This window comes from Pinus tabuliformis, chromosome 7 (assembly GCF_031772625.1).
Source record: "Pinus tabuliformis cultivar Carrire ecotype Pingquan chromosome 7, CPIR1, whole genome shotgun sequence".
In the NCBI taxonomy this organism is placed as follows: Eukaryota; Viridiplantae; Streptophyta; class Pinopsida; order Pinales; family Pinaceae; genus Pinus; species Pinus tabuliformis.
In genome coordinates, this window is record NC_142293.1 from 977031902 (window position 1) to 977043037 (window position 11136).

The window sequence follows — 11136 nt, forward strand, 5'->3', positions numbered from 1 at the left end:
CATCTCAAAAGTGATCCAATTCCTGAATTTAACACACATTACGCCACAAGACATAGTAACACACCTTTACTCCTCACACTAAGCATAATATAACAAAATTTGTAGATAAATGTGAGAAAAAGATAATTTAATAAGCTAGAGGATGGCATTGTGATCCATATAATATACCTATTGATGAGCCTCATCAAGGTTTTCAAAGGTAGGGATCATCATTTATGATTCAAGGAACCGTTAAATGTTATTGATCCAAATTGGATCATTATATTGTTTTTCATCCATCACGATGCATTTGCAGTGGAAAAAGTGGAGGAATCAGGTCACGAGACCATTTTTACCAGTGGGACCCAGTTTGGCAAAACGAGTTCTGAAAACTTCCAGGAGCATTTTCAGGTATCAAATGACATTTTTGGGTGTAAAAATTTGTTGCTTTAGTGCCATAAAATTTCATGCTATTATACACACAAAGCCCTTTCCAATGGCATAAGAAGTGTGCCAATCAAAGTCTATATGAAAATGTTATGCCACTCAGAAGTTGACCTTCCTGTTTTCACACCTATAGTTTGGGATGACGTCGCGTTGGCCCCCATTATTCATGGAAAAGGGGTTAGCCGCATGTTTTTTTTGTAAAATACTCTATAAGAGTCTATTTTGTAACTCTAGTTAAGAGTTGATGTAGTCAAAGTTAACCACTAGTAGACTATCGGGTTGTGTTATAACCAGGCCATCAGGAGGAAGAGACATTCCATTCTTTCGAGAACATTTTAATCCATAGTTGAGAAAATATAGCTAGGAGAGATAGGAGGTAGAGCACACAGATAATATTTGTTCATTGTAGTAGCCCATAGGCCACGGGCATTACTCCTTTATACCTACAACCATATTTCCAGACAAAGAAAGAGATCGAAGTGGCCTCACCTTCCAGCTAGGTTTTCTCCCAAAAGGGTTTCCAAAAGAGAATATATTGTGTCTTATTTATGTGTGAGCTTATTTTGTCATTATCTATTTTTCTACATAATTTATATTGGCATGCATTCACTAATTACAATTAAATCCACAAATCGTAAACTTTAATAAACTGCAATAGTGTAAAATTTCATTATTTATTATATTATTATCAGGTCTATTGTGATGAACTATCCAGTGGAATGCCCATGGCAATTTACGGATCAGTTATATATGATGATGGATGTCACGAAAATTTATTGTTGTTATATGTTTAACAAATAATGTATTCTTAACATGCATATTGGAAGGAGGGATACTCTTGCTCATTCTAGATCTTGACACATTTTCTCTCTTTTAACTCCTACAAATATATCAAGCATCAATCAAACTAATGTTTAGAGGTTTTTTAGCACCTATGTGACAACCATTTTTCCTAATCTCTCTTGTAAATAAATTTCCATTAATTGTAATTCATGTAAATATTATATGGAAATGTAACAATTTTCTTTGGTTAAATCACATCCTTAGTTTTTTTGGGATATCCTAAACAATTATAATTCAAAGGTGGTTCATAATTTGCATGAATTCAAGTGGTTTCAAAATATTCCAATAAACCATGGTTTCAAGTGGTTTTCAATAATTTGCATGGTTTCAAGTGGTTTTCTTTAGTTGTTGTTACATATCAATTTTTAACTACATGGTATTACTTTCAATCCTTATTTTATCTTAGTTTTATTATTTCATTCTCTATTTTTTTCTTGTTTTTAATCATATTTCCTAATCCATACAATATGCATGAATTTGTTGAATTGCATGATCTTGTTTGTAATTACCTATATTTGCATGAATTTGTTGAATTGCATGATCTTGTTGTTCTATCAATGTCTGTCATATTTTTCTCATAGTTTCTATAACTTTTTTTTTCACATTTCCTATATGCTTGGCACTTTCTCTCCTTTTGGAGATTCAAATCTCAAATTTCCCATGTTTGTTGTGAATTCTTGTGTAATTTCCATGTTCAAGTATTTTTCTATGAATGAATGCTTGTTGTTATTTTTTCATGCATTCGAAAATGTCTTGTTTTCTTTTTTTGGGGTTGACAAAAAGAGATCGATTGATATTATATCGATCTCTTAGTCCATAGCATTTAACATCAATGCTATAAATAAAAGTTGGTGTGCAGTTAATTTTTAAATGGATCGATTCAACTAATAGCTCGATCAAGTTGTTGGTTAACCATGTTAATGGATCAATCGAGGGTTTTTTAATCCTCGATAGAACTATTTCGATTTAGAACTCAAACAATCAATCAACTTGTTGAGGTCCTAAAAATCACAATTTTAGCACCTCTTGTGCAGATTTCTCCACAACACCATTTTGTATCCTGACATATTTAGGATATAATTTTTCCTTAATTGGCAGAGTTGATCATGTTGGATTCGTGAAAGAATCCTCTATACAATGACATATGAGTTTCACACTTTCAAATTCATATGATATTTTTCTTCCATTTTCATTTAAACATAATGCTTAAAAAAATTTTGAGCAGTTTCAAAGGGTTTGAATAAAAAATAAATAACATAAAATATATACAATGAAAAAATTTCAAAAACCACCACTATCTTGGTTTACGAGTCCTCCTCAAAAGGGTAATCTTGGTTTTTCAATTTATTTAAATAGTTAAAAAATCTTATGTAAACACATGTATCTGCAAAATGCAATTGAAATATTACTTCGCCAACTTTGAAAAATGATAATAAATATAATTTACATAACAAAATAATTTTTTAATACGAATAACTTAGTTCTCTCTATGTACATAATTCTTATTCTTATATATATATATATATATATATATATATATATATATATATATATATATATATATATATATATATATATATATATAGACCTCGACCTCAGAGGGCATGGAAGGATGGCGACCGGGCGATCTAGGGTACGAAAGGGCTTTGGTTAGGGTTTCGGATTCTGCAGTCAATGCACGAACCCTCCGTCTCCGCGTCCGTCTATCTCTGTTACAGTCTTCACCCTAACCGCGGACTGCAGTTTTACCTGCTGGTAACTTCTCGGAGAACTGAGCACCGAACCGTGACTAACGGCGAGCCCTGTGACGGAACACCAACAGCTGCACGGACCGTTTTTCCATATTGCAACTGTCGTTTTCTCCCGGTTTTACTCTCCGTTCCGAGGTGTCTGCAGATCCTAGGAGCAGCTGGCAATGGAGGATATTGAGGCCGTCGATTACTTCGCAGACCCCACTTGACACATCTGGAGGTATGTACAGCTCGGACTTACCTGAACAATTTCCGTCGTTTCCGTTTAGTGAACAGCATTCGCATACCCCTGTTTTCCTCCCGGACGACCCGCCGACTTGGCCTGCTCTTTCCACACCCCCGCACTCTCTTGAAACCCTAGGGTTTGTTTCAAGCTGCATTAACCCTAACCCTGGTTCACTTCCTCTGGTCACAGGCTCTTTACCCCTCCATTATCAAAACCCCTCTCCCCCTGGTCCCTCTATCGGCATCCCTGTCTCCATCGGGCACACTTCCGACAGTTTCACCGCCGTACCTCCGCTCAAAGGCCCCCCATCGTCCTCAGGATTTCACGGCCCCTCTCATTCACCCCGAATCCCAGCATCGCAGCAAGCAAACCCCCCACCCTCTAGTCACCCCCATCGCAATCCCCCTCCTCGGGGCCCTAAACAGAAATACAAGTGCTTCAAATCTAAGGAGGAGGACGTATTTCTCAGATTGGAAGAAGATATTCGCTGGGGTGAGGCCATGGATTTTGCTGATCGTGTTTTGGTCGGTCGCATCAGGGGCCAAACTTACTCGGCAGCACGTTTGAAGCAATGGGCAGCGGAAGTTTGGGGCCACCATTTGGTGGACATCCCTTTTGTGCAGACCTTCGTGCGGGGCTAGTTCGCGCTACGTTTCACGCGTGTTGATCACACCAACTGGATTCTATCATCTTATTGGCATTTTGACCATGCCCCAGTGTTACTGAAGAGATGGACTCCTCTATTTGACCCTGAGACGGAGCAGATTGGCATCGGACCGATATGGATTCGGCTTCCAGGGCTTCCACTCCAGTACTGGTCAGAAGACATCTTCAAGAGGATTGGTAATGCCATTGGCGGATATATGGGCTATGACAAATCCTATCAGCAGACAGGTATGATGGCCTATGCCAGGATACTCATCAACCTGGACACGAGAGGCGGACTGCTGGAATATATTACCATACAGTGGAGGGATACTGAGCGCAAGCAAATCATAGATTATGAAGGCGTCCCATACAGGTGTCGCAGATGCCACCAAGTAGGCCACCTATACAGAGATTGCCCACTCCTCAAGAAATCAGTATCGAATGGCTCGGAGGAAGCAGTCCCACAGACACAGGACAAACCCTCTGAGATGCATCCTACACAGACCTCCGGGGAACAGGATCGCCCTCAGATCGCGGAGGAACCACGGAGCACCGAGCCATCTGACATTGCTGGGGATCCCTCTGATCCGCCTCCGGCCTCGCCAGCACATATGCAGCCATCAACTGATCAAGAGGACTTGGAGCAATCGGGTAAGTTTACTATCTATTCTCCGTCTTCTCCTCCTTCATGCATGACATTGGGCATATCATCACAATTCATTGCATCTGCATCCATCCATACTATCTTATCCTCTGCATCCTCTGCATCCCCACCACTGAATATTCACAATCACTCCACTCTCACATGCTCCCTTCCACTCCCTTCACCAGTGGCTCCTCCATCAAGAATCACTTCGACTCTGGCCACCCTATCATTAAATTCATCACCGTCTCCCCCCCGCTACTCCCTCCGCCCCCGACTGAAGGACAGGGGTCCGGATGCAGTTGGACTTGACCTGACTAGCATGCCTATGTCCCTCAAGAATTCCCGTGGCAGACCCTCACGCATTACCAAGGCAAGGCATACTGCTGATGAAGAAGTCGCCCTGGGGCGACAGCAGACTATCTTCCGGGCCCTTAGAGCGAGGAATGGCCCATCCCCCTTCCCCTCATGAAGTTTCTTTCTTTCAATTGCCGGGGGTTTGCTAGTTCAGCCAAAAAACTAGCACTTAGGAGATTGCTCCTATCATCTCAGATGGACTTCATATTTCTACAAGAGACCCTCTGTCAAGCTGAACCCCTCATCCATACTCTCTGTCTGGCTCCCTTCCTAGACCTTCCATGCATTGGATGCGTCCGGACGATCTGGGGGAATGGCCATTGGGGTAAATAACAGAGTTGCGGAGATCAAGAACACTTTTGGAGGAAGAGGGTTTATAGGACTCGATATCAGTGCTCATTCTGCTGTAAGAGACATCAGGATTATCAATGTATATGGCCCTTGTGCAGACCGTGCCAATTATTGGAGATCTTTACTTGAATCAGAACTATTCCAAGCAGACAACATTATACTTGGAGGAGATTTCAATTTCTCGCTCGGATATAGTGAGTCATGGGGGCACTCAGCCCAGGTCGATTCCCTCACTGATACTATATCCAGCCTACTAGAGGATCATCACTGGGTAGATATACCGTCTGCTAAGCTCCAATATACATGGTCAAATAACAGAAGTGGAGACCAAAGCCTTGCAAGAAGACTGGACAGATTCCTTATCAAGGAATCTCTGGTTAACGATCTCCCCAGAGTTCGGCAATGGGTTGGATCGGGAGGCATTTCAGATCATCGGCCAATCTTCTTAGAAGCCGAAGACCTAACCCATAAAATTAAGAGCCCTTACAAATTTAATGCCTCTTGGTTACAAGATCCCTCTTACATACAATTGGTGCATAATTTCTGGCAATCCAATGCCATCAGAGAAGGAGAGGACATCTCAGTGGGCTTCGTAAGGAAACTCACAGAACTCAAACAGATCACCAAGAACTGGGTGTAGAGCCTCTACTCTACACCTACTTGTCTACCATTTTCCTCAGTTTTTCCTCATCTTTTCTTCACTTTTGCCTCATTTTCACTATAAAACCACCCAGATCATTACATTAGGTGTCATTAAGCATGATCAAGCAAGTTTTGCTAATGGATGACTGTTTGTTTAGATTTTGAATTACTTGCAGGAATCCCGCAGCTATCTGATGATCCCGCAGCTATCTGATGATCCTGCAGCCTTTTTGTTAAACGCAAAGTTCCACGTGTCAGTTTGCCAGATGAGCCACATGGGCACTTAGGTATCAACGTGCTCGAGGTTCCTGTCCTATTTTTCCAGCCATCCACGTCATCTTTACCCTTGGTCAAAGCTGGTCAAGATACGGTCAACTAAAGGCTGTTTAACGGTGATTGTGACCTGCTAGGTCACGTCAGCTTAAATGGTGACTTGTCCACGTTTTGCAGATGGTAGGGGACATGATCCAACATGGAATTCATTGCCCATGACGACAGAAGCACCAGCTCATCCACGCAGCCGTATGATGTGTCCAGGAACCATAATTACGCATTACAGTTAATTGTTTTTCAGTTAGTAGCTGTACGTGTTAGGCTATCCTAGAAATGCCTATAAATTGTTGCGTCTGCGTACGCTCAATAGACTTTTTATCAGTTGTAATTTCTGAACTTGTGTTAATTTTAAGAGCGTTGTGAACTCTGTGTTTTTTTAGTGCTATTCTAGCACTCTGTTTTGTACACTTTTGCAAATGGAGGAATAGACACAGTACTGTTTTGAAGCTTCCAGATCTCTGAGTTTTCTTGTGGCTGAATGAATATAGGGCCCCTGTTCATCTTAGCCTCTGTAAAGTATTTTATGTTCAGTATTTACTTATTTTCTCATTCAGCATTCCTTTAAGCATGTATAGTTTCATTTATTTGATTTCTTTTCTTTCACGCTGATCAGTATTATTTCTTTGCAGGTTTCTTTTAGCCCGGGATTTTTTTTTATGTGTGTATGTTTGCTTTACAAACTAATGGCATTTGAAGTTGACAGATTCAAGTTGCTGCCTTTGTTTTTATAGCTGATTTTTAATCTTATTTCTCAAAGAGCTGCTAACACATGAATGATCTTTTATCATAAACTGTTATCTTTTAAGATCAGAATACCACTAACTTGCAGCTGGCTTTGAGTGCTTTCTAGACTATTCTTTCACTACTTTCTAATCATACTTTGCATAGTACATATGGCTGAAGTAGAGAGTTAGAAAGAGCAAAACGTTATCACTAGTCTTTAAAGCAGATTTTTCCCATTTTTAATCACTTTTCTAATTCAACTTAAGCTACTTTCTTTCCGTGCTTTACACAGTACATGTTTTTGAAGCAGCGAGTTAGAGAGAGATAATCTTTATCTTTGGTTTTAAAAGTGACTTTCTTTTCTTTTATTTGCAACTGCATGAATGGTGTCTAGTGCCATTGGAAGTGGTTATTTGCTTTCAAAGTTATTTCAAGATCTTTCAAGTCATTTCCTTTCAAGCAAGTAGTTAGAAATCACTAATCACACACTCTCACTCATTTAGGATTCACACTACACACACACCATCACTCACTTGTTTATAAATCATCATTCCATCTTAGGAACATAATTAACCACAACAACACCCCCAACGATAAGAAAACTCTAAGAGGTTACTTAAGTACATATAGTACACCTTCACTTCATCAGCTTACGAGCCCCGGGTTGACAATTAATACTAGCAATTTAGACAACACTAAATTGACTAAACATTTTGGCGCCGTTGCCGGGGAAGTGAAATTAAGTAGCCATATTCTTAGAAAAAAAAACATAAAATTTCAAGAAAAGAAGTTAATAGCCTATCTAAGTATGCTCTCCTCTTGCACTTTGAAGTGATCTGGAGGATCAGAAAGGAGAAAGTTATTGATTTAATAGTTTCTTGAGTATGCTCTCTTCTTGCACCTAGAGTGACCTGGAAGATCAGAAAAAGAACTATTTAACTTGACTTGAAGATAAAATAAAAAATGGCATGCATAGGGCTAGAGATTCTAGGGGAAGGTTTTTAGCTAGAGCTCGAAGTTCAATTTTTACAAGTCCATCTGTTTCAAGAGATAGACAAGAGACACCTCCCTTATCTCCAACCGAAACTCCTAGTCTTAGAATTCCTGAAATTCAAGAGCCAAGAGTTGACTCTCCTACACCTTCTATTGAGTTTGAACTAGGAAGAGACTCTTCTCTTTCTCCTACAAGAAAACCAATTGTAATTGAGGAAATAGACTCACCTGAAGAGGAAGGAGAAATCTCTTCTCATTCACCCTTTGTAGAAGAACCAGAAGATTTTGAAATCCCTAGGAGAATCATCATGGCAGAGGAAGAAGGAGGTGGTAGAGGTAGAGGTAGAGGAGGAGGAGGAAATAACAATAACAATGGAGGAGGTAGAGGTCCCATTGGAGGAAATAGGGATGGGGATAACTCATTTGGGTTTCCCATTGTTAATGAGAATTCCCGAGCCACCATGAAAAACATATCACCATCCGTCCTCCCAAATTTTCATGGGTTAAGAACTGAGGACCCTGAAACATTCTTGTTTGAATTTGAAGTTGTGTGTCGAACCTATGACTATCTGGATGATACTCAGAAACTCAAACTGTTCCCATCAACACTAAAAGATCAAGCTTTGAAATGGTTCATGGGGTTACTTACTCAATCCATTAGGACCTGGGATGAAATGAAACAAACCTTTTTGGATAGGTATTTGGACTATTGTATGCCTACTAATCACAAGGACGAGGTTTTTAAAATGATGCAAAAAGAAGATGAGAGCTTAGAATATTTACTTGAGAGATTTCAATATAATTTAAAAAGAGCAAAAATGAGTACCTTGGATGAAGAGACCTTAAAAGCCCTCTTATTAAAAGCCATTAGGGATGAATGGATAGATATCTTAAACATGATGGGGAAGGGGGATATTTCTCAACTTTCTCTCAATGATATAGCAGAACTTTGTATCCATCTCTCAAGGGGCAAATCAAAAACTCAAAAAGGGCCTAGAGATCCTTCTCTCCTTAGGGCAAATAAATCTGCAACAGGATCAGTGAGTAGGGTTGAAATCGGTAATATGCTAGATGAATTTAAAATTGACATCTTAGGGAGTCTTAGTGAACAAATTGATACCCTTAAGATTCAAAATAAACAAAAAGCAGAAGCCGAGGCTATGACTATCTTTTGCCCGAAGTGTAGAAAGAAGCATGCTTTAAGGGAATGTCCCTTGGAAGCACAAGTTGTGGAAACCTGTGTAATTTGCTTAGAAACCCATGAGACCAAGGAATGTCCTTCAATCCCTGGCCTCAAAGCAGTCTTTCAAGAAGATCCAAGTACGCTTGAATCTCTTTGTTTTGTTGCAAGAAGACCTTGGCAGGGGCAGCAAAATCAAGGGTTTAACAACTCTATGAATTTCCAACCCCCACCAAATTGGAATCCTTGGCAACAACCTTGGTCACAACCACAAAATCCTTTCCAAGCATGGTTGCAAAGCATGCAAATGCAAAATCCTTATGGGAGATTTGCCCAATTCTATCAATATCCTCAATCCTTTCAGAATCAGCAAACTCCCCAACTTCCAAATCAAGGTCAACAATTGTCATTGCCATTCCCTCAACAACAACAACCTCCTCCACAAAATCAAAATTCTCAACTCTTGCTACAATCTCAACAGAGGCCAAATCAACTTCCTTCTCAGCCTCAACCAAACCCCAATAATAGGAATCCTCAAAATGCTTATGTGATGGAAGGTCAACCACTCATGGAAGGTCAACCATTCCCTACCTATATGGTTGTTCCTCTCAATGAGGTACAACTCAGATCAGGTAGAATCCTAGACCAACCTTCTACAAGTGCTCAACAACCAAGCATTTCCAAGGAAGAATCTCTCAAAGTCAATAAGGGTTCTGAAGCATCCCTTCAAAACCCAAGCATTCAAGAAAAAGAAAAAGAATCAACTCCCTTAGTTGAGCAACCCACATCTTCAGTTACTCCTCCTTTTCCTGAAAGATTGCAAATTGACAAAGGAGTGGAGAAGCAGATTTGGTTGCCTGACTATAGCTTTCTAGATGAATTGAAAAATGTCTGTATCAAGATTCCCTTGTTAACAACCATTAAGGAGATTCCCATTCTAGCAAAGACGATAAAGGAGTTGAGTTTGAAAAAAACAATAAAAAGAACCAGAGATACCAAAAGGATACATCTAGTTGGAAAAATTGCAGACATTATGATGGGTAAGATTACCATGCAAAAGTATGTGGATCCCGGTAGCCCTATTGTTAAAACTCATATTAATGGGGTTGAAATCCCAAATACCTTGATCGACTTAGGAGCCGCTATCAACATCATGAGTAGACAGACCATGGATCAGTTAAAGCTTCCTAACCTTCTCTTTACACCTACTTTGCTGCAACTTGCAGATAGATCAATCATCAAACCTGATGGTGTATTGGAAGATATTCCAGTCTCACTAGACTCTTGGGAGTATCCAGTTGATTTTATGATTTTAACTCCCAAGAACAATCTAGGAGGACATCCTCTTATTTTAGAAAGACCTTGGCTGGCCACAGCTGATGCTTTCATAAGTTGTAGGTCTGGAGACATGTATATATCAGATGGTAATTCTACCAAGAAATTCAACTTGTATCCTCCCGCAAAGGCAATAACAGAAATAGGAGAAGATGAGTGGATTGATGATGAGGATACTCTTCAACCTGTTCTAACCATCTCTGAAATTAGTGAGGACAGTCAAATTCTAAATACATTAGAAAATTTTGAGATACCTTTAGAATATGACTCTTCACAGTTTCAGTTAGATGCAGACATTGAATATCTCTCCTCTAGACAGATGTCTCTCTTCTCAATGGAAGAGTTTGGTAGTTCTGCAGTTGAAATCTTTCCAGGAAAAACATTAAACATTAACAAGAACTTGGAAAGACTACAACAAGAAGAATTAACTAAACTGTTGCAAAAACATTCCACTGCCTTTGCATGGGAATACACTGACATGAAAGGAATTGACCCTAAGACTTGTATTCATCACATTTATATTGAAGAAAACAGCAGACCTATTAGGCAGCCACAAAGACGGATGAATCTAAATGTTAGGGAAATTTTGAAAGAAGAACTTTAGAAATTGCTCAAGGTAAACTTCATTTACCCCATTTCAGATAGCCAATGGGTTTCTCCCTTGGTTATAGTGCCCAAAAAGAAT